Below are 20755 nucleotides of genomic sequence, written 5' to 3' on the forward strand. Positions count from 1 at the left end.
GGTCAGCCTTCTGGGCTAAAGGTGAACATTTTTCTGTCCATCCCTCATCAAAGCTATTAAAGTTCTTTTTGAATATAATTGTAAGGGCAGCCTGGGTGGCTCAGTGGTTTAGCACTGCCTTCGGCCTAAGGTATAATCCTCGAGTTCTGGGATCGAGTCCCACGTCGGGCTCCCTGCATGGAGCCTGCTTCTCTCTCTCTGTCTCTCATGAATGAATGAATGAATGAATGAATGAATGAATAAAATTTAAAAATATGTGTAATTGTAAAATTTTATTTTAAAATATTAAAAAAGAGCTAAGTAAATGGAGAACTATATTATATACAGTATTAGATGATTCAGTTTAGGCATCGTATCATAGGAAGACATTTGGTCCTGTCCCTGGTTCCTGGCACAAAGCTCCTAGAACTTCTGGCAAGAATGATAGGAGGATTTTTTGTTCTAGTAAGGCCACTCTTGGGGAGGCCCTAGATAGCTTCTGGATGAAGGCTGGTCACCAGAAAGACCAAGCCTGCATTAGAAGCTTAGAACTCTCAGCTCCATCCTCTCACCCCTGGGAAGGGAAAGAGACTGGAGATTGAGTTAATGCCTAATGACTTATTCAATCCTACACTAGGAGACCTCTGTTAAAAATCCAAATGACTGCATTCAGAGAGCTTATGGGTGGTGCATATAACTACAGGCTGGGAGGGTGATGCACCCAAAGAAGTCATGGAAGCTTCACGTCCCTGCCCCATGAACTTGGGCAATGCATCTGAAGAGGAGCAGAATTTGCTGCCCCAAAATATGTCTAAACTTTGGCAAAGGATTATTTTAGACTACTTTTTAAAAAATTATTTATTTATTTAACAGAGAAAGAGAGAGACACAGAGCACAAGCAGGGGGTAGTGATAGGCAGAGGGAGAGGGAGAAGTAGGCTCCTGATGTGGGACTCAATCCCAGGACCAGGGATCATGAACTGAGCCGAAAGCAGACGTTTAACCGACTGAGCTACCCAGGAACCCTAGGCTGATTACTTTTAAAAAAACAGCAGACAAGGAGAAGTTTCAAAAACTTAGAAGTTACCTTTTTTTTGTCAGAGTCTTGTATAAGGGAATACACATGAGGGAAGACATGTGAGAGACACACATAAGGAAAGTCTTCATTTTAAGGGTGTCCCCCTCCTCCGTACCAGAAAGAGGATGAATAAAACTCTAGAAAGCTTATCAATGGACAAGGCAAGGAGGTAAACCTGCACAACAATTATAGCTTTGTTTACTGTGCTTTGCCTGATAACTTCCCATAACTGGCTTCTCTTTACCCAACATCTTTTGTCTTCAGCTGGAGAAGGTATCTAAGGTGGTTGCTCAGGCTAGTTTGTGGAGTTACTCAGTTTTCCTGGGTCCCTCCCAGGTATACAGTAGGTATCCATGTTATTAAATTTGTTTTGTTTTCTTCCTGTTAATCTGTCATTTATTGGGGGAGATTTAGCTAAAAACCTAGAAGGGAAGAAGAAAAATTATTTTTGCTCCCTTACACATCTCTTTCGTTTGGCTTTTTGGGATGTATCTTTTATGATTAACCAGTAAGCTGCTTTTCTTGAGTTTTGGGAGTCCTTCTAGGACATTATTAAACCTTGGTGGGAGGGTGTGGGGTGGGGAATACCAAATTTATAGCCAGTTGATCAGAAGTACTCAGACTTGCAACTGACGCCTGAAAAAGTGCAGTCATGTGGGATGGAGCCTTTTACCTATGGGGTCTACATCAGCTATGGATACTTGGTGTCAGAACTGAATCAAACTTTTGGACAATGAAGGTGACCAGAATATGCCACTTTGGCATGATTATTTAAAGTTGAAGGCAACTCCTTTTGTAAAAGAAATTTTATATTTATAAAGGAAATTTCCATTTGTAAAGGTGTCTCCCTCTTTCATATCTGAAAGAGAAGAACTCTTAGCAGCTCATAAGAATGGAGAAGACACTGACTTAAATCTGTATAATGAATCTTACTGAACAATCTTTGTTTACCATACTTTCCCTAGTCACCCTCCTATAAGTTACCTCCCTGGCCCCCAAATTCTTTTTCTTTTGTTTAGCCTCTTCTCCACACTATTTGCCCTTTGGAATAGCTTATAAGCCCTCAAGTTCTGTCCGCCTCTTTAAGCTACATTTTTTTTTTTGTAAACTTGCATGCATAGCATTTAATTAAATCTGTTTTTCTCCTGTTAATTTGTCATTTTTGCATTCCACTCATTGAACTTTGTAGGATAAAGCAAAAAGCTTTTCCTCTATGACAACCTGTTGGTGTCAAGCAGCTAGAAAAGACTGTATATTTAGTGCTAGGAGGAAAAAACATCTTAACAGTAGGACAATATACATTTTCCCCCAAATGATCTATCTATAGTTTTAATGCAAACACAATACAATTTTCAACGAGTTTATTTGTAGAATATAGCACTAAATACATTATTTAATGTATTTGGAAGGACAAAAATCCAAGAATATTCAAGCTATTTCTGTAGAAGAAAAGAAAATGAGGTAACTTATCTAATACCAAATATCTAAAATTACACATCAATTTTAGTGGTATCGTCCACAAGGATGGATAATCTAACTAATGGAACAGAACAATATATCCCAAATCTGACTTCCATACTGGGAAACCTGACATATGACAGATTATTTTCAGTACATTATTTTGTGACCTTTCAGTTATCCCTATGGGGAAAAATGAATCTCTGCTTTTGAGGCCAATACTAAAATTCAATTCCAGTAGATTAAAGACCTGCTTGTAAAAAGCAATAATATAAAAATTTTAGAAGACTTTAAGATGTAGCAGAATTTTAAAAACAAAACATAGAATGTGGAAACAATGATGAAAGGAGTAGTCTGACTACATTATCATAAAAAAATTGGGGGGGGAGTTTCATGAAAAAATACCATTAAAAAAGTGGAAAGACAAAGAACTGAGAGAAGGTATTTGTGACACATACAACAAATAAAAGAGTATAATATATTTTTAAAAACTGAAAATTAATTAAAGGAAATCTCACTAGAATGGTGAGGAGGTTCCTCAGGGGGAGCTCTCAGGCCCCACTGGTTCTGCTCATCAATTGCAAATCCAATGGGAAGAGGCAGCCATTGGAAGTGGATACTACTTTATGATCTTTGCAGGAGGAGGGAAGACTTCCTCCTCCCTGCCAAAGCCCCCAAGAGTCCAGCCAATGACAGATGGTCACTGAACTCTCAGTTTACTCCAATGGGCTTTTTATTTATTTTTATTGATTTATAACAGCCTCCCCAATGTCTCGGTTTTCTTTATAAAAGAGCATACCTCTTTATTGAGTGCACTTGCCTATGGTTTTGCCATAGCTTGCTTGTTTTACATTGCAATTCTCTGCTGTCCTCAAATAAACCCATTCTTTGCTGGTAAAATAACTGGCAGTTTGATTTTTAAGTTTAACAAGACACTCCTATTAATCAATAAGAAAACAAATAACAATAAAAAATGAATCTAAACAGGTACTTCACAGAACAAGAAAACTGAATGATCAATACAGGGAAAAATCATTACTCTTATTAATAATCAAGGGAACTCAAATCGAAAACACAATGAAATACATTTTCACGTCCATAACATCAACAAAAATTAAACTGCCTGACAATATGAAGTCTCAGTGAAGAAGTGGAGTAATAAATATTTGTATATACTGCTAAAGGAAACATCTTTTAGTAAAATCAGTTTAGAAAACTATTTGGCATTTTCTAGTAAGTGGGAAAATACACATACCCTCTATCTAACAATTCTACTTTTAGGAATATACTTTAAGAGCACTCTTGCACAGGTGAACATGAGATGATATAAGAGTTTTTTGCAAAACAAAGAACACAGAAGCCAGCCTAGAGCTCACTGCCAAACCTACAAGCTCTCTATAGCTGTCTATGCACTCTGTTCTCCCTTCTTGCATTGGTTTGCTAGAGATGCTACAACCAAGTTTTACAGACTGCAGGGCTTAAAAAAAGAAAGGTATTTTATTAGAGATTTGAAGTTTGAGATCAAGGTGCCAGCAGGGTTGGTTTCTTCTGAGGTCTTTCTCCTTGGCTTGCAGATGGACATCTTCTCCCTGCGTTCTCACATTATATTCCCTGTCTTTGTCTTAATCTCTTTTTCTCATAAGGACACAAATCAAATTGGATCATAGTCCACTCATACAACCTCACAGATCCACTTATGGTCTCTTCAAAGCCCCTACCTTGAAACTCAGTCACATTTTGAGGTAGTAGAAGTTAGGACTTCCACATCTGACTTTGCGGGAGTGGAGGTGGGGACACAATTCAGCCCATAACACTTCTAAGACTTATTTAATTATTTTAGAGGTTGGGAGGGGCAGAGCATAAAGCCTGATGCAGGGCTTGATTGCATCACCCTGAGATCGTAATCATGACCAAGAGTCTGATGCTTAACCAACTGAACCACCCAGGCGCCCCCAGGCCATAACACTTTTCTTCAATGATGGAGAATCCCTGTTGCCCTTAAGAACAATCCCTCTACTTATGCCATGGATCCCCTCTGCTCTGGCCTTCTCTGGTACTCCTTCCTGCACTGTATCTTCTATCTTTTACATTACTGATTATCCCTCAGTTCTGGATCTTTCCTATCTACATACACACATTTTCTAGTATTCCTTCTTTCAAAAAAAAAAAAAATGTCCCTTCACCCTAAACTCTCACTCTAGCATTCCAGCCATAGCCCCATCCCTTTATTATCTTTCTCAGTGTCCCAGTCCACATTGGATCTTCTACCCACTCCTACTGAACATCCACTGCCATTGCTCCACTGTGATGTTCTTCCTGGGATCAGCAGTGATGTCAGTGCTAATATTGCCTTTGTTACTTTTTGACTCTCAGCTTATTCAAGTCTCAGTGTATTTGATACCATTGACCATTCCATCCTTCTTGAAACATTCTCCTCTCTTGATCTTTGTGACACCACACTCCCCTGGTTTTTCTCTTGCTTTTCAGACAACCACTCATTATTCCTAACCTTGTATAAATACACCTTCTCCCTGGGTGATGTCGTCCAATGCTGTGTCTGTAAATCTACAATGATGATGACTCTCGGATATATATATATATCCTGTCTCTCAATAGGTGTCTAAACTCATATATTCAACTAAAAGCCAGATACTACCGCAAAGATGTCTAATTCACTCATTTGCTCAACAAATACTTTTAATTGCTTACTTTGTGCCAATGAATATTCTAGGTGCTTGGGATACATAAGTGAAAGGTACAAACCAAGAACCCTACTCTTTTTTTTTAAGACTTTTAAAAATTTATTTTTTAATAAATTTAATTTTTTATTGGTGTTCAATTTGCCAACATATAGAATAACACCCAGTGCTCATCCCATCAAGTGCCCCCCTCAGTGCTCGTCATCCAGTCACCCCCACCCCCTGCCCACCTCCCCTTCCACCATCCCTAGTTCGTTTCCCAGAGTTAGGAGTCTCTCATGCAAGAACCCTACTCTTGTGAAACTTACTTTGAACAACTTCCACCCCGTAATTCACACATATTCTTCTTCTCCAGAATTCACCAATCACTCATGTGAACCAGCCATCCAGCTTCAAATCAAAAAGCTAGAGCTTGGGCAGCCCGGGTGGCTCAGCGGTTTAGCGCCTGCCTTTGGCCCGAGGCATGATCTTGGGGACCCGGGATCAAGTCCCATGTTGGGCTCCCTGCATGGAGCCTGCTTCTCCCTCTGCCTGTGTCTCTGCCTCTCTCTCTCTGTCTGTCTCTCATGAATAAATAAATAAAATCTTAAAAAAAAAAAAAGCTAGGAGCGTACCACCATTTCTCCCTATAGTTCTCTTCCCCATCTGATCCATCAGCAAATCTTATTGGCTCTAGATCTAAAATATATCCCAAATTCATCCATTTTATTCTATTTCCATTGCCAGTATCTTACTGTAAGGCACCACCATCACCTAAACCATCACTTAAAGAGGTTACTAAAACAACCTTCCACTAGTCTTATTTCCACCCTTGCCTTCCTATAATTTATTCTCTTTACTGCAACCTTAGTATTCTTTAAAAAATGCATGTCAGACACAAACAGATACTTCTAGACACACCCAAGAAGAGTTAAAATCTAAGAGTGATAAAACTAGCTATGAATGTGGAGCAGTTGTAATATTTCCATATCTCTGAAGGAGTAAAAATTGGTATAACTTAGAAAAACAGTAGGAAACTCAGAAAACAGCATCCAGTAAAACTGAAAATGTGCTTACTCTGTGATCTAGCAATTCTATTCCAGTATATGCCCAACAGAAATGCATACATATATGCATTAAAAGATACGTGGGGCGCCTGGGTGGCTCAGTTGTGAACAGCTGACCCTTAGTTTCAGCTTGGCTTATGATCTCGGGGTCGTGAGATTGAGCCCTATGCCGGGCTCTGTGCTCTCACCATGCCCCTTCCCCTGCTTATGCTCTCTCAATAAATAAATAAATAAATAAATAAATAAATAAATAAATAAATATAAAAGCTATGTACAAGAGGGGCACCTGGCTAGCTCAGCAGTGGAGCATGTGACTCTTCATCTTGGGGTTGTGAGTTTGAGCCTCACATTGGATGTAGAGATTATGTAAGAAAAAATCTTTAAATAAAGATATGTACAAGAATGTTCATAGCAGCAGCATATTTATAACAGGCAAAAACTGGAAACAACTCAAATGGCCATCTACAATAGAATGCATCAACTATATATAATCATACAACAGAATACGGTACAGCAATGAGAAAGAACTATTACTATGTGCAACAATATGGATAAATCTTACAAATGTAAGGTCCAGTGATTGAAGCCAAACATAAAGAAGCTAGTGTTGTATAGTTTTATTTACATTAAAATCCAAACATAGGGAAAACAAATTTATGTGACAGAAGTCAGATCACAGTAACCTTTGGAGAGTTGGAGATGTGCCATAACATGCTAATTCTTAAAAAAAAATAAAAATAAAAAAAAAATAAAAAAAACATGCTAATTCTTGATCTAAATGATGATTAATTGGATATGTTCCTTTTTTAACAAAAATTTGAATTGCACATTTATAACCTGTGTATTTTTATGTATATAAATTACACTTCAAGTAGAAGTTTACTTTTTAAAAAATTTTATTTATTTATTCTTGAGAGGCAGAGAGAGAGAGGCAGAAATATAGGAGAGGGAGAAGCAGGCTCCTCACAGGGAGCCTGATGTGGGACTCGATCCCAGATCCTGGGATCATGCCCTGAGCCAAAGGCAGATGCTCAACTGCTGAGCCATCCAGGTGTTCCAGAAGTTTAATTAAAAATTTTTAAGCTTTTATTTATTTCTGCATGAGAGACACACACACACACACACACACAGAGAGAGAGAGAGAGAGAGAGAGAGAGAGAGAGAGAGAAAGAGGCAGGTTCCGTGCAGGGAGCCCGATCTGTGGGACTTGATCCCCGGGACTCCAGGATCAATCCTGGGCCGAAGGCAGGCGCCAAACCGCTAAGCCACCCAGGGATCCCCCAAGAAGTTTAATTTTAAAGTCCTGCCCATGGGCTATTCTCATCAAAAGGTATAAAATTTGAATTTGCATCTAATCAAGACTTTAGAGCTAAATTCTAATTTATAAGAATATGGAAAACAGAGGAAAAAGTGACACATCCTCTTGAGGAAGCAAACTAACAAATACAGAACGTGGGACATTTTGAGAGACAACTGCCTTATTTGTTGTAAAAGTCAATGTCAAGGAAAAGAAAGAAGAAAGAGAAAGGGTGGTGGGGGGGGTGGGGGCAAGAAATGTATCGCAACTGAAATGATACTTGACTACAGGGTAACATGTTATAAAAAATGCAAGCATGATTGTTATAAAAATACAGAAACTTCAAATTAAAAAGGGTTTTCTTTTTCTCTCTCATTCTCCAGACATTCTGCATGTTCTACAATATTGTCTTGTTTTGCCACATTTTTTTGACTAAAATGTATCTTGGAAATGCCTTTGTAGTAGTATATATGAATTTATCTTAGCTGAAATGGGCTGGGTATTTTTCTATCGTTTGTATCATTAAGTAGTATTATTCCATTATTTTCTATTAAAAACTAGATTATAATGCTGCTAGTCATTATATTTGTATTTTTATCCATATCAGCTGGTGTAATAGATTCCCCTAGAAGTGGGATTGCTTGGTCAAAATAAATGCACATTTGAAATTTTGTTGGAATTTGCTAAATTTTCTGGTACCAATTTCTGCTTCTACAATATATGTGCCCACCTATTAACCCATACCTTGTCAAGTGTAGGTAATATCAATCTTTAAATTTCTGCTAATCTAATAGATGAAAGCAGTATTTTTTGCTTTATTTGCATTTGTTAGATTTTTAAAATAAGGTTGGACTTTTTTTGTAAGTTTGTTGGCCATTTAGATATTTTACAGCATCTTTTTAATATATTTTGCTTATTTTTCTAATGGGCTATTCAGCATTATCTTTTTTTAAAGATTTTATTCACTTACTTAGAGAGAGAGCATGCACACATGACCTGGGAGGAGGGGCAGAGGGAGAGGGAAAGAATCTCAAGCACATTCCCTACTGAGTGCAGAGCCCAATGTAGGGCTCCATCTCATGACCCTGAGATCATGACCTGAGCTGAAATCAACAGTCATAGATGCTTAACCGACAGTCACCCCTGTGCCCCTTTTCAGCATTACCTTAATGATTGGTAGGAGCTCTCAATATGCTAGGAATGCATTATTTGCATATTTTATTTGCGCATGTTTTCCCAGTTCTGCATTTGTCTTCAAACTGTGTTTACTTTCTTTTGTTTTACAGAAGTTTTTCATTTTATGTCTATTTTATTTTCCTCTATAGTCTCTGTGGAAAGATTCATGCTCAGAAAGCTCTTCCCCGTTAATTTGTTCATGTGTTTATTCTTTCAACATATGCTTATCTAGCACCTGCTACAGGCCTCTAGGTATGAAGCCAAGATGCCTGTCTTCCCCAAGCATAGAGGCTAGTGGGGTGAAACCGAACACTCAAAAGTAAATAAACATGAACCAGACAACTTTAGGCAGTGGCAACTGACTGCTCTGAAGGCCAAAGAATGGGGTGATAAAATAGGGAGAGACAGGTGTGGAAGATCTGTCCTTTGGTGGTGAAGAGGAAGGAAGCCTGAGGAGGCGCCACTTGAGCTGCAATAGGAGGATGGAGGCCAGAGAGTTCCAGGGAGTAGCCCTAAGGTGGGAATGTATTTGGCAGGTTTGAGGGTCTGAAAGCTGCAGCAGAATGAACCTGGGGAGCCAAGGGATCCAGAGTCACCAAAGGCCTGGAAAGCATAGACTGAGCAAGGGAGCTGGGATCCATCTTGAACTCTGGTGGCCCCTGGTGGTATTTAAGAAAGAGAATTAAAGAAGTAACCTGCATTTTTCAAATATGTCTACTTTTTCATGATGTAACATAGACCAAAGCAGAGAAAATTATAATAGTCCGCTACACACTTATCAACCTATTTTGTGCTTATGTGTTGTTTTTTGTTTTTTTAAGAAAATGGAAGCCTGCTTTTATTGATGCACACATTGACGGACTTGCGATTGGAAGGGGCGGTGACGTTAACATGACACTGGTGGTTAACGCAACGGAAACATGAGGGCAGGAGATGGCTTTGCAGGGACATGAGGCCTTCATAAGTTAGGGAAACGGACTGCTAGCTGGCTGCCCTTTCATCTCATGTTCTTCACAAACTCCTCTCCCTTTTTGATGGAGGCCTTCAGCTCGGGGATGGCTTCTGCTATCATCTTCTCTTCAAAAGGGGAGATCTTGCCAATGCCTAGATTCTTCTCGATGCCCTTTTTCCCCAGCAGTAATGGTGTGGAGAAATAGGCACAGTCTGCTTCCTGGGATTTAACAAAGGAACATTCGACAACTCCTTCCTTCCCATTCATTGCATCCACAAGGGAGAAGACAAACCGGGCTCCAGCATATGCCATGGACAGGGTGGCAGAGCCTGCTCCAGCTTTGGCCTTCACCACCTCGGCGCGGGACTCCTGAATCCACACAGTGACTGCTGTCATCTGGTCCTGGGGAAGGTCCCCCTTGGAGTGCACTGAGAGATCAGGGGGATGATGGTCTTCCCGGCATGACCGCCAATGACAGGAACATTGACTCGCGCAGGATCCAAACCCTTTAGTTCTGCAATGAAAGTGTTGGCCCTGACAATGTCCAGGGTCGTCACCCCGAAGATTTTATTGGGGTCGTAAGCTCCGTGTTTCTTGAAAACCTCCGTTGCAATTGGGATGGTGGAGTTGACCGGATTTGAACAGACGCAGATCATGGCCTCAGGGCAATGCTGGGCGCAGGCCGCAGTCAGGGTGGCCACAATTGAGGCGTTGGTGTTGACCAGGTCATCCCGTGGCACGCCTGGTTTTCTTGGGACTCCGGCTGGAATAACCACCGCATCGCAGCCTTGGAGGCCATCCGGCAGCTGCTCAGGCCCGAGGTGGCCTTTCACGGTGGCTCTGGTCTCGATGTGGCTCAGAGGTGCGGCCACTCCGGGTGTATGAGCAACATCGCGGAGGGTCAGGCGGCTCACTAAGGGGCTGTTCTTGAGAAGCCCGCAAGGGCGCTGCCCAATTCCCCCGGAAGCCCCAAGCACAGCTACGTTAGCATGTGCTGGGCCGAGGTGCGGCGGCGGCAGGGCGGGCGAGGGCGGAGGGATGGCTGGCTGGAGCGGGCAGGGAGCCCAAGGGCAGGCGCGGGAGCCGGCGGCGGGCAGGTGACACCAACGACCTCCACACTGCACCGGGCCTCCCGGCTCCGCTCTCTGCTTATGTGTTTTTATGGGAATCCTAGACATCTTGTCATTGATACCTAAATACAACACAGTTCATCTCTAATAGTTAAGGGGTTTTGCTTTTTTTTTTTTATTACATCACACTTACATAATTAACAAAGAGTTTAATATCATTTAATATCTAGTCCATGATAAAATTCTTCCAACTGTCTTGAAACTGTTTCTCTCTTTTTTTTTTTTTTAATTTTTATTTATGATAGTCACACAGAGAGAGAGAGAGGCAGAGACACAGGCAGAGGGAGAAGCAGGCTCCATGCACCGGGAGCCCGACGTGGGACTCGATCCCGGGTCTCCAGGATCGCGCCCTGGGCCAAAGGCAGGCGCCACACCGCTGCGGCACCCAGGGATCCCTTGAAACTTTTTTTCTAACAGTTGATTTGTTCTAAGCAGGATACTAACGAGCCCCACATATTGCATTTAGTGAGATGTTTCTTTAAATTCTCTTCATCTAGAACGGAATTTTGTTCCTTTTGTCTTTCGCCTCCATGATCTAACATTGTACCTTTTTTTTTTTTTTTTAAGATTTTATTTATTTATTCATGAGAGACACACACACACACACACAGAGGCAGAGACGCAGGCAGAGGGGGAAGCAGGCTCCCTACGGGGAGCCCAATGGGAGATTCGATGCCAGGACCCTGGGATCACTACGTGAGCCAAAGACTCAACCACTGAGCCACCCAGGCATCCCTAACATTCTACCTTAAACTACAGATAGCAGCTCATCTTCCCTCCTTCCCTCTTTCTCATTCTTCCTTCTGTCTCTCTCCAATAAATATTTATTAAAATCCAAGCACTGTGCTGGGCACTGGGGAGCCTCTTTGTGGTTTCTGTCTTCCTGGAATGAATATCTGTGTCTCCATTTCTCCAATGCACTTTAATACCGTTTCGGGAGTAACCATCCTGAAGAGTACAGAGGCGTCTCTTGTTCCTGCTCAAAAAATTCAAGCATTTCTCATTTTCAGTGGAACAACTGCAGAGGTAAAGATGGGAACTGGACTCCCAGCTCTGCCACCAACCATCTCTGTGGCTTCAGGCAAGTTGCCTAATGTCACCTTGGCTCAGTTTCCTAAGTTAGCCAATGAAGATACTACTGCCCACTTAAAACTCTTACTTCATTAAGGTTGAGCCAGGGAAAAGATACTTGGACTTCAACTCTCCGCACCACATTTTGGACAAGCCAGGTAGCACAGGTACTTCCATAGCTGTCTAATTTACCTTGTAATTAGCAAGAGCACTAAGTAAAAATACGAGGCTATGACACGGTTCCTGTTATTACCACCACTCTGTGCCATATCAGAGATTGAGGAATTGCTGCGGGGCCCCAGTTCTTGGTACTGGCTCATGCAAAGATTGAATTAAATGATAGATCTAAACTCCCTTGTATGGTGCCTGGTACAAAGAAAGCACCCAACAAAACATAGCTTTTTACTATTATTAATAAAAACATAAAAGTCAAATAAAATAAATCAAACGTACCTGTGTAAACTTTCATGAATTCTCCTAAGTTATTCAGTTTCACAGAATATTGCTGGGTAATCTATGGCTAATGCAACCCAGGAACTGATTTTTTAAATTTAATTCCAACTTCAGGTTTTTGGGTTTTTTTTTAAGATTTTATTTATTTATTCATGAGAGACACAAGAGGCAGAGACATAGGCAGAGGGAGAGAGGCAGTCTCCCTGAGGAGAACCCAATGCAGGACTTGATCCCAGGACCTGGGGATCACACCCTGAGCCAAAGGCAGATGCTCAACCACTGCCACCCAGGCATCCCTCAAGTTCAGTTTTAATAGCTACCTGTGGCTACTGGCTACCATGTAGGGCAATGCAACAGTCACCAACTTTGACCAGTTCCTATTTGCTTTTTCATATGCTATTGGAAGTGGGAAGCCAATTTGCCTAACCAGTTTTGCCTACCCAGCATACCCCCCTTTAGGTAGCAAAACCTCTCTTTTCCATTTGGGTAAACCCTGTCCTTGATATGTCACTCTGGCTTGGCTTGTGGTGGGGGTGGAGGACAATAAGTAGGCCATATCAGGGTCAGTCTTGAGTCTCTTATAGGAACTATTTAGAAAAAGATACTCTCTCTAAGGTTGCTCTCACATGAAAAGAACCTGCCTGGAAATTACACCATCAGAGAAGAAGGAAGAAGCAGGGGACAGTTTCTTGATAACATTCTTTGAGCACTTAGATCCAGCTTTTCCTAAAGTCATTACTATCACTACACTTTATAGTTACATGAACTGATAAATTCTTTTTTTTTTTAAGATTTTTTATTTATTTATTCATGATAGACACACACACACGCACACACACACACACAGAGGCAGAGACACAGGCAGAGGGAGAAGCAGGCTCCATGCCGGATCCCGACCCGGGACTCGATCCCCGGACTCCAGGACCATGCCCCAGGCCAAAGGCAGGCACCAAACCACTGAGCCACCCAGGAAACCCCTGATAAATTCTTTTAACTAATGCCAGTGTGAATTCGATATATATCACTTGCCATGGAAAATATCCTAATAGACACTATGCCATCTACCTACAATCCCTTTGTATTTATCTACCAAATGAGACTCTACCAACTTTAAAACTCAGCACAAATATCACCTTCTCTGAGAAGCCTTCCCAAAGCATGAAGGCAGAAATAACTGCTCCCTTTATGGTGTTTCCATAATTCCTGTTATATGTTTATCTCTGCACTGAACAAAGTCTATTACGGCTGAGTTTATAATCTGGCCCTGTTCCTCTCTCTTTCACCTTTGTAATGTCAGTGTCCACCATATCTCAGCACACAGTATTCACTCAACATGTGTTTGGTTGAATTGAAAATGAATTTCTTCTACTTTAAGTTATTACAGCCTAATATTTTATGCAACATGTTGCTGCCATTATCTGTTAAAAGAAGTATGTTTATCACATTGAAGCATATGACATTGCTGATATTCAACATTTTGGGATTCTAAAGTGGCAATGTCATATGGTTCAACATAACAAATATTGACAAATATTACTACAGATATCTTAGGGGCACTTTCCTATATCTGACATATATAGTCAGTGAATAGAAAGCTACAAGACTAAATATTAAGATAATATAGGGGCAGAAGAAATGACCAGTACCAAGGAGTGTCATGAATATGTGAAATGTTCATTTATTTAGCAGACACTTAGACTGCACTTATCTTGTGCCAGGAACTATTGTATGTGCTTCACAGAATCAATTCATTCCATCCTCATAACAAGCTTATGAGGGGGGCACTATCATGATCCTCATTTGACAGATGATGAAACTGAGGCAGAGAGGTTCAGTATTTTCCCTAAGGTCCCATAATGATAAAGTGACAGAGCGAGGATTCTAACCCAAGTAGTCTAATGTCAGCCACGATCCCTGTTCTAAAGTACACATTATGCTAACTCTTAACCACGATGCTCTGTGGTGCCGGCAGTACTACTAGAGAAGTCATCTGTCCAACAAAGAGATTTTGGCAGTTGCTTATTGATGTGAGTGCAAGGAAACCAGGCCAGCTATTTATTGCTCCATAATACATCTCCCCAACCTTTGTGACATAAAACCACAAATGTTTTTCATGCTCACAAGCTCTATGGGGCAGGAAATTAAGACTGGCACAATGGGATGGCTTCTCTTTGCTCCATAATGCCTGGGACCTCAAATGGAAAGACAAAATGGCTGGGGGCTGGATGACTTGACAGCTGAGTTCAGTTGAGCCTGTGGATCCAGTACCCACATGTAGATCCTCCAAACAGTTTGAGCTTCTCACAACATGGTGGCTGAATTCAGAGAGGGTGAATCTGGAGAACAAATGTTCCAAGAGTATGAGAAAGAGGTAGCAAGGCTTCTTTTGACCTAGCCTCTGAGCTGGTGCAGTTTCACTTCTTTTATCTTCTATACCTATAAAAGCAAGCACTGAGGCCAGCCCATATTCGTGGAGGAGGAGTTAGGCTCCACCTCTGTGTGGGAGATAACACTGCACATGAGTGAGATGATGTTGCAGCCACTTTTGGAAACACAATCAGCACAGAATCATGGAGACTGTTGACAGAGCAGTCCTAGAATATTTTCAGCTATGAATTACTGAACTGGCAACTACCAGTGACTTAAACACTAAAAGTGTATTATCTCATTAAATGAAGGGCCAGAGACAGGGCAAGTCAGAGTTATTTAGTTGTTCAATGATGTCATCAAGGACCCTAGTGCTTTCTATCTTTCCACTCTGCTACCTCTAGCACATCCAAAGTGCTTCAGTCCTTGGTAGTAGGTTAGCTACAGTAGTTCCAAGCATTAGAAGGAGACAAAAATGGCAGGCAAAGAAAAATAAAAGGGTATTTATTCCCATAAGACTCTTTGAATTATAAAGAGTAACCTCCTCCCCAAAGCTCACAGCCAACTTAGCTTCAGGTCACATTGGTTGGGCACTTGATCTTGCCTATGTTCATATCATATCTGAAAGGGAATCAAGGAAAGAAAAGATCTAGCATTTTGGCTTCATAGTAAGAAGCATTTCTGCTAATAAAAAAAGGAAGAGGGATAATCACTGTTGAGTCATCAGTATCTGCCACACATACAGGCAACTATCCATTCATTTAGCAATTATTAGCTGATTGTTAATTATGCATCAGGCACAGTGCTAAGAGGCAGGCAGAGCAGTGAATGAGACAGACAACATCCCTGCCCTCATAAGGCTTACAGTCTGGCATGGAACAGAACATGTAACAGGCAATTACATAATTAAATACAAATGTGATAAATGCTATGAAAAGAAGTATGCAATCAATGATGCACTATTTGCCATAATAAAAAAAATATTTCTTCCCAGTAGTTTATTGAAATGAAAGTCAAGATTACAGTTATAGAATCTAAAAGAAGCACAAGGTCCTTACTACGCCTAAAAGGTAATCATCGAAAACTATGAATGTTCCCATTGTGTAGGAGAGTGAAGCACCCTATCTGGCAGACAGATGTGTCCTCGTCTGTAGAAAAGTTACTCCACCAAGGGTCAGAGACCATTCATTGGGATTTATGACAATCACAATGAACTCTCCGAGACTACCTAAACTTCTATCCAATTGCATGCTCACTAATCAGATTTTGTTTTTTTTTTCTTAAAGATTTTATTTATTTATTCATGAGAGACACAGAGAGAGAGAGGCAGAGACACAGGCAGAGGGAGAAGCAGGATCCCTGTGGGGAGCCCGATGTGGGACTCGATCCTGGGACTCCAGGACATGACCTGAGCCAAAGGCAGATGCTCAACCACTGAGCCACCCAGGCATCCCACCAAACAAGCTTTGGATTGCTTCCTCACTTACCTGAACACCAAATTGGAATTTCCCAGTCTCTGCAAATTCAGATCTGTCACCATAAAATGTTATTTTGGTCAATTTAACATGAGTGTGAACACTCTTGGGCCCAATCCCTTTTCACTGACCTGAAAATGGAGTAGACAGATCTTCAAAGCCAAAAACACAGACTGGGAACCACCAGCGAGCCCTCTCTGTGCACTCACAGGATGTAAAGCTGGCCTTGCCCATGATAGCACTAGACACCCACCTTGTACATTCCTTTGATAACTGCTATGGCATCAGCCAACTGCTGATTGTAGCATTTTCTTATGGTGTCCTCATTCTGCAAACCAAAAATAAGTACAATGAGCACCACAGTGTATTTCCAAATATGAGTCTCATACCCACTAAGGGACTCAGTATAAAACCATTGCTCAGATCATCACAAATCCTGTGAAAAGTTCAATTTGTAATCATTTATCCTACACTACAGCTATTACACTGCATTCGAGTTTTTTAAAAGATTTATTTATTTTTGAGAGAGAGAGAGAGTGCACACGTGTGAGCAGGGCAAGGAGCAGAAGGAGAGGGAGAGAGGGACTCTTAGGCAGACTCTGCAGTGAGCACAGAGCCTGATGCAGGGTTCGAACTCACAACCCTTAGATCATGACTGGAATTGAAATCAAGAGCCAGCCACCCAACCGAATGAGCCACTCAGTTGCTGACACTATATTCAAGTTTTACTTATACTTAATTATAAGCAATGGAGAGCTCAAATGGATAAAATAAATACAGATATTGTGAACATTTTATTTCCCTTTATGTATTTAAGTCTTCTTACTGTCTTCCTAGAATTGCTTTTAAAAATAGTAAAATCTATTTGTAATCATTTTCTCTCCTAGTCCTTGTAATTTTTAATGGGATATGCTCATAAAAAGAAATCTAGACCCACTAATCCATAAACCAGTCATTTTTGATTAATCAAACCAGTTAACCATTGTTTTTGGGTAACAATGAAAGACAGCACATAAACCCCCCCACACACACACAAATCTTGATTCTGATTTCATTTCTGATTCTAGCATGGAGTGGAAACTATGATTACACTGTAGAGTCAGACAGAATTGGATTTCAATATCACTGTGACACTTTTCAATCTGTCTGACCTGAAGCAGGCTACTCAACCTTACTATCTCAGTTTCCTTATCTGTAGATCAGGAATAATTGGGTTTCATTTAAGTGTTATTGAGGGACTTGAGGAAACACATTTAAAGGCTTCCTGTGGTCTCAGAATGGTGGGATCAATAGAAAAGGAGTTGTTCTTTGTTGTTGTTGTTTTTTTTTTTTACATTTGTTTTTATTTGTTAGATTTGCCAACATATAGTATAACACCCAGTGGTCATCTCATCAAGTGCCCTCCTCAGTGCCTGTCACCCAGTTACCCCATCCTTCCGCCCACCTCCCCTTCGGCAACCCATTGTTTTTTTTTCCAGAGTTAGAAGTCTCTCATGGTTTGTCTCCCTCTCTAATTTTTCCCACTCAGTTCCCCTCCTTTCCCTTATAATCCCTTGCACTTTTTCTTATATTCCACATATGAGTGAGCATGAGCAGGGGGAGGAGCAGAGGGAGAAGCAGACTCTCCACTGAGCAGGGAGCCTGACACAGGGCTCCATCTCAGGACCCTGGAATCATGACCTGAGCAAAGTCAGATGCTTAACCAACTGAACCACCCAGGTACCCATGTTTGTTTGTTTTTTAACTGAGGACTAGCAGTACCTGTTCTTTTTTTTTTTTTTAATTTTATTTATTTATTCATGAGAGACATAGAGACACAGAGACAGAGACAGGCAGAGGGAGAAGCAGACTCCATTCAGGAATCCTGACATGGGACTAGATCCCGGGTCTCCAGGATCACGCCCTGGGCTGAAGGTGGCGCTAAACTGCTGAGCCACCTGGGCTGCCCAGTACCTGTTCTTAATGACAGATAAATACGCTAACCTGAGCAAAGATTTTAGGAAATTCCTGGAAGCCGCAGAGTTTTCAAGCCTTTGGCTCCTACAGAGATAATAAGCACTAATAATATCATGTAAAATTGTGTGCCTAAGAGCCAGATCTCAAGCACCAAACTGCTGGCCAGGAAAATAACTCTGCTGTTTTTTTAACTGATGGCCTTGAGCAAGTTAATTAAACTTCCTGGGCCTCAGTTTCCTCATCCGTAAAAGAGAGTTAATAATTGCATCTACTTTATGAGGTTAGTGTGAGAACTAAATTAATTTGTATACAGAGCACTGACAAAGTTCCTGACACAAAGTAAAGCTATTGTATGAGACACAACACATGCAAATTAATTGCCCTCATGATTTGCTAAATTCAAAACTGTGGTACATACCTATCTAAGCACAAGATCAATCTGCATATAAAACAAAGGAAATGGGACACTTGGGTGGCTTAGTGGTTGAGCATCTGCCTTTGGTTGTCATCTCAGGGTCCTGGGATTGAGTCCTGCATTGGGTTCCTGAGGGGAGCCTGCTTCTCCCTCTGCCTATGTCTCTCCCTCTCTCTGTGTGTCTCTTATAACTAAATAAATAAAATAGTTTTAAAAAATTGCAAAAATTACCTGGAATGAACAAAAATAGCAAAAGAAATTTAAAACAAACAAATAAATATAAAATAAAGGAAATGAGAGAGCATGTACCTCTTGATAATGTTTTTCAATTTTTAGGATCCTGTCATGTAGAGCAGTGAAGAGACTGAAAGATTCTTCTTTAAGACGGTCCTCAAATTTCAGCTGAAGCAATTGTTTGAGGAACCCAAAATCCACTTGAAGAGATCTAATAATCTAAAAATGGAAAAACATACATTATTGCAGGGAGTAAGGGTGCTCTGTGTAAAGGTTCTAGCACATTACCTGTTTCCAGGTGTAGAAAAGCAAATTTTGCACCTTAAGATATGCCTCTTTAGCATATTGATTATTTTAGGCTGATTATTTTTAAGAAATTGCAAACAGGAAAAGCTCTAATTTATAAGGGAAATCTCCACTTGTGAAGGCTGTCTCCCTAGCTATACCAGCAAGAGGGGGATGACTTAAAATCTCTAGAAACTCTTAGGTTGACTTAAATCTGCATAACCACCATCCCCTTGTATACTGTGCTTTTCCTCATAAACTCCCATAACTGCTCCTTTCATCCTCTGACATCTTTTATCTTTAGTTGGAGAGGATATTTAAGGTTATGGCTTCACCACCACCACCCCCCAAAAAAGGGTTATGGCTTCAGCCATTTCAGAGAGTTACTCAGTTTTCCTGGGTCTCTCCCATGTAGTCAGGAGCTATACATATTATTAAATTGTTTTTCTCCTGTTAATCTGTCTCTTGTCAATTTGATTCTTAGACGAGCTAGAAGAATGTTGAAGGGTGGGACGCCCAGGTGGCCCAGCAGTTGAGCATTTGCCTTCTGCTTGGGGCGAGATCATGGGATCTGGGATTGAGGATAACAAGACTTCAAGTGGTTAAGTGACTGTCTAATCCAACATTACACAGCCAGTAATGGAAGGCCCAGATTTGAAAAATTATGACTGTCTCATCCCCCTATTTCTTTATACCCTGTTGTCAACTCATAAAGAGTACTATCTTGAGAAATCATGTTTAAAAATATTTGAAAGCAAGTGATGTCTTAAGTAATTCCTTAAATTCCCGGAACAGGCAGAGATGACTTTGCCTTTAGAAGACCCAGTTCTAGATGAATTGCATATTCTGCAAAAGATAGGCATGGAAATCCTGTATGGTCAAACAAACTTCACTGGATTGAAGATTCCCAGAGAGCACTATAAACTCTAGATAAAATATGAACAAAACACAACCAACAACTTGAAGACACTGGAGAATAAACAGAAGCAGGAGAATCCTGGAGGGGATTGAAAAATTGGAGGAAGGAACTGATGCAGGGTGAGATGCCTGCTGGGTAGCTATGTTCAGTGACCTCACAAGGCAGCTAAGCCTCAAATAGAAATCATTGGTTTTTATGGTCTGAATAATAAAAGGACAGCACAATCACAGACACTGGATGTGATCGTGTGGGGTTTCTAAAAAGAAAAGAACCAAAGAGAAGGAGCATAAAATCTATATGTAAACTCAGTAAAAACCTCTGGGTGATCCCTGAAACACATGCACATGGAGCACACTGCAAGCAGCCTGTGAGATTTGGGCTGTCAACCAAGATACATTTGCAGTTGGAATCCAAACAAGTTTATTATGTGCCAAAATACAGACATCAACAGTCTTCTGAAGGAATATACATACATATTAGAAGCCAGAACATAACATTCACAATATCCAGGATATAATTCAAATTACCTGATATTTAAAACAAAAACAAAAACAAAAAACAAAAAAATCCCAGGAAAATGTGATTCAGTCCCAAGAAAAAAAATGATTGAGACCAACACCAGTATTACACAAGCATTGGCAAAGTTTTAAAGCAGCTATTATAATTATGCACAATGAAGTAAAGGAAAATAATATATATGACTTACTTGATTAAGCCGATACAGTTGCATTCTCTAAAATAGAGCTATATGATATCCTAATTGATA

General features: G+C 40.6%; 1 pseudogene; it reads right to left on the bottom strand.

Moving 5' to 3' along the window:
- Positions 1-9717: 9717 nt before the first annotated feature.
- LOC121496963 lies at positions 9718-16414 on the bottom strand (annotated as a pseudogene).
- Between the last annotated feature and the right edge of the window lie 4341 nt (positions 16415-20755).

Source organism: Vulpes lagopus, chromosome 8 (genome assembly GCF_018345385.1).
Source record: "Vulpes lagopus strain Blue_001 chromosome 8, ASM1834538v1, whole genome shotgun sequence".
Classification (NCBI taxonomy): Eukaryota; Metazoa; Chordata; class Mammalia; order Carnivora; family Canidae; genus Vulpes; species Vulpes lagopus.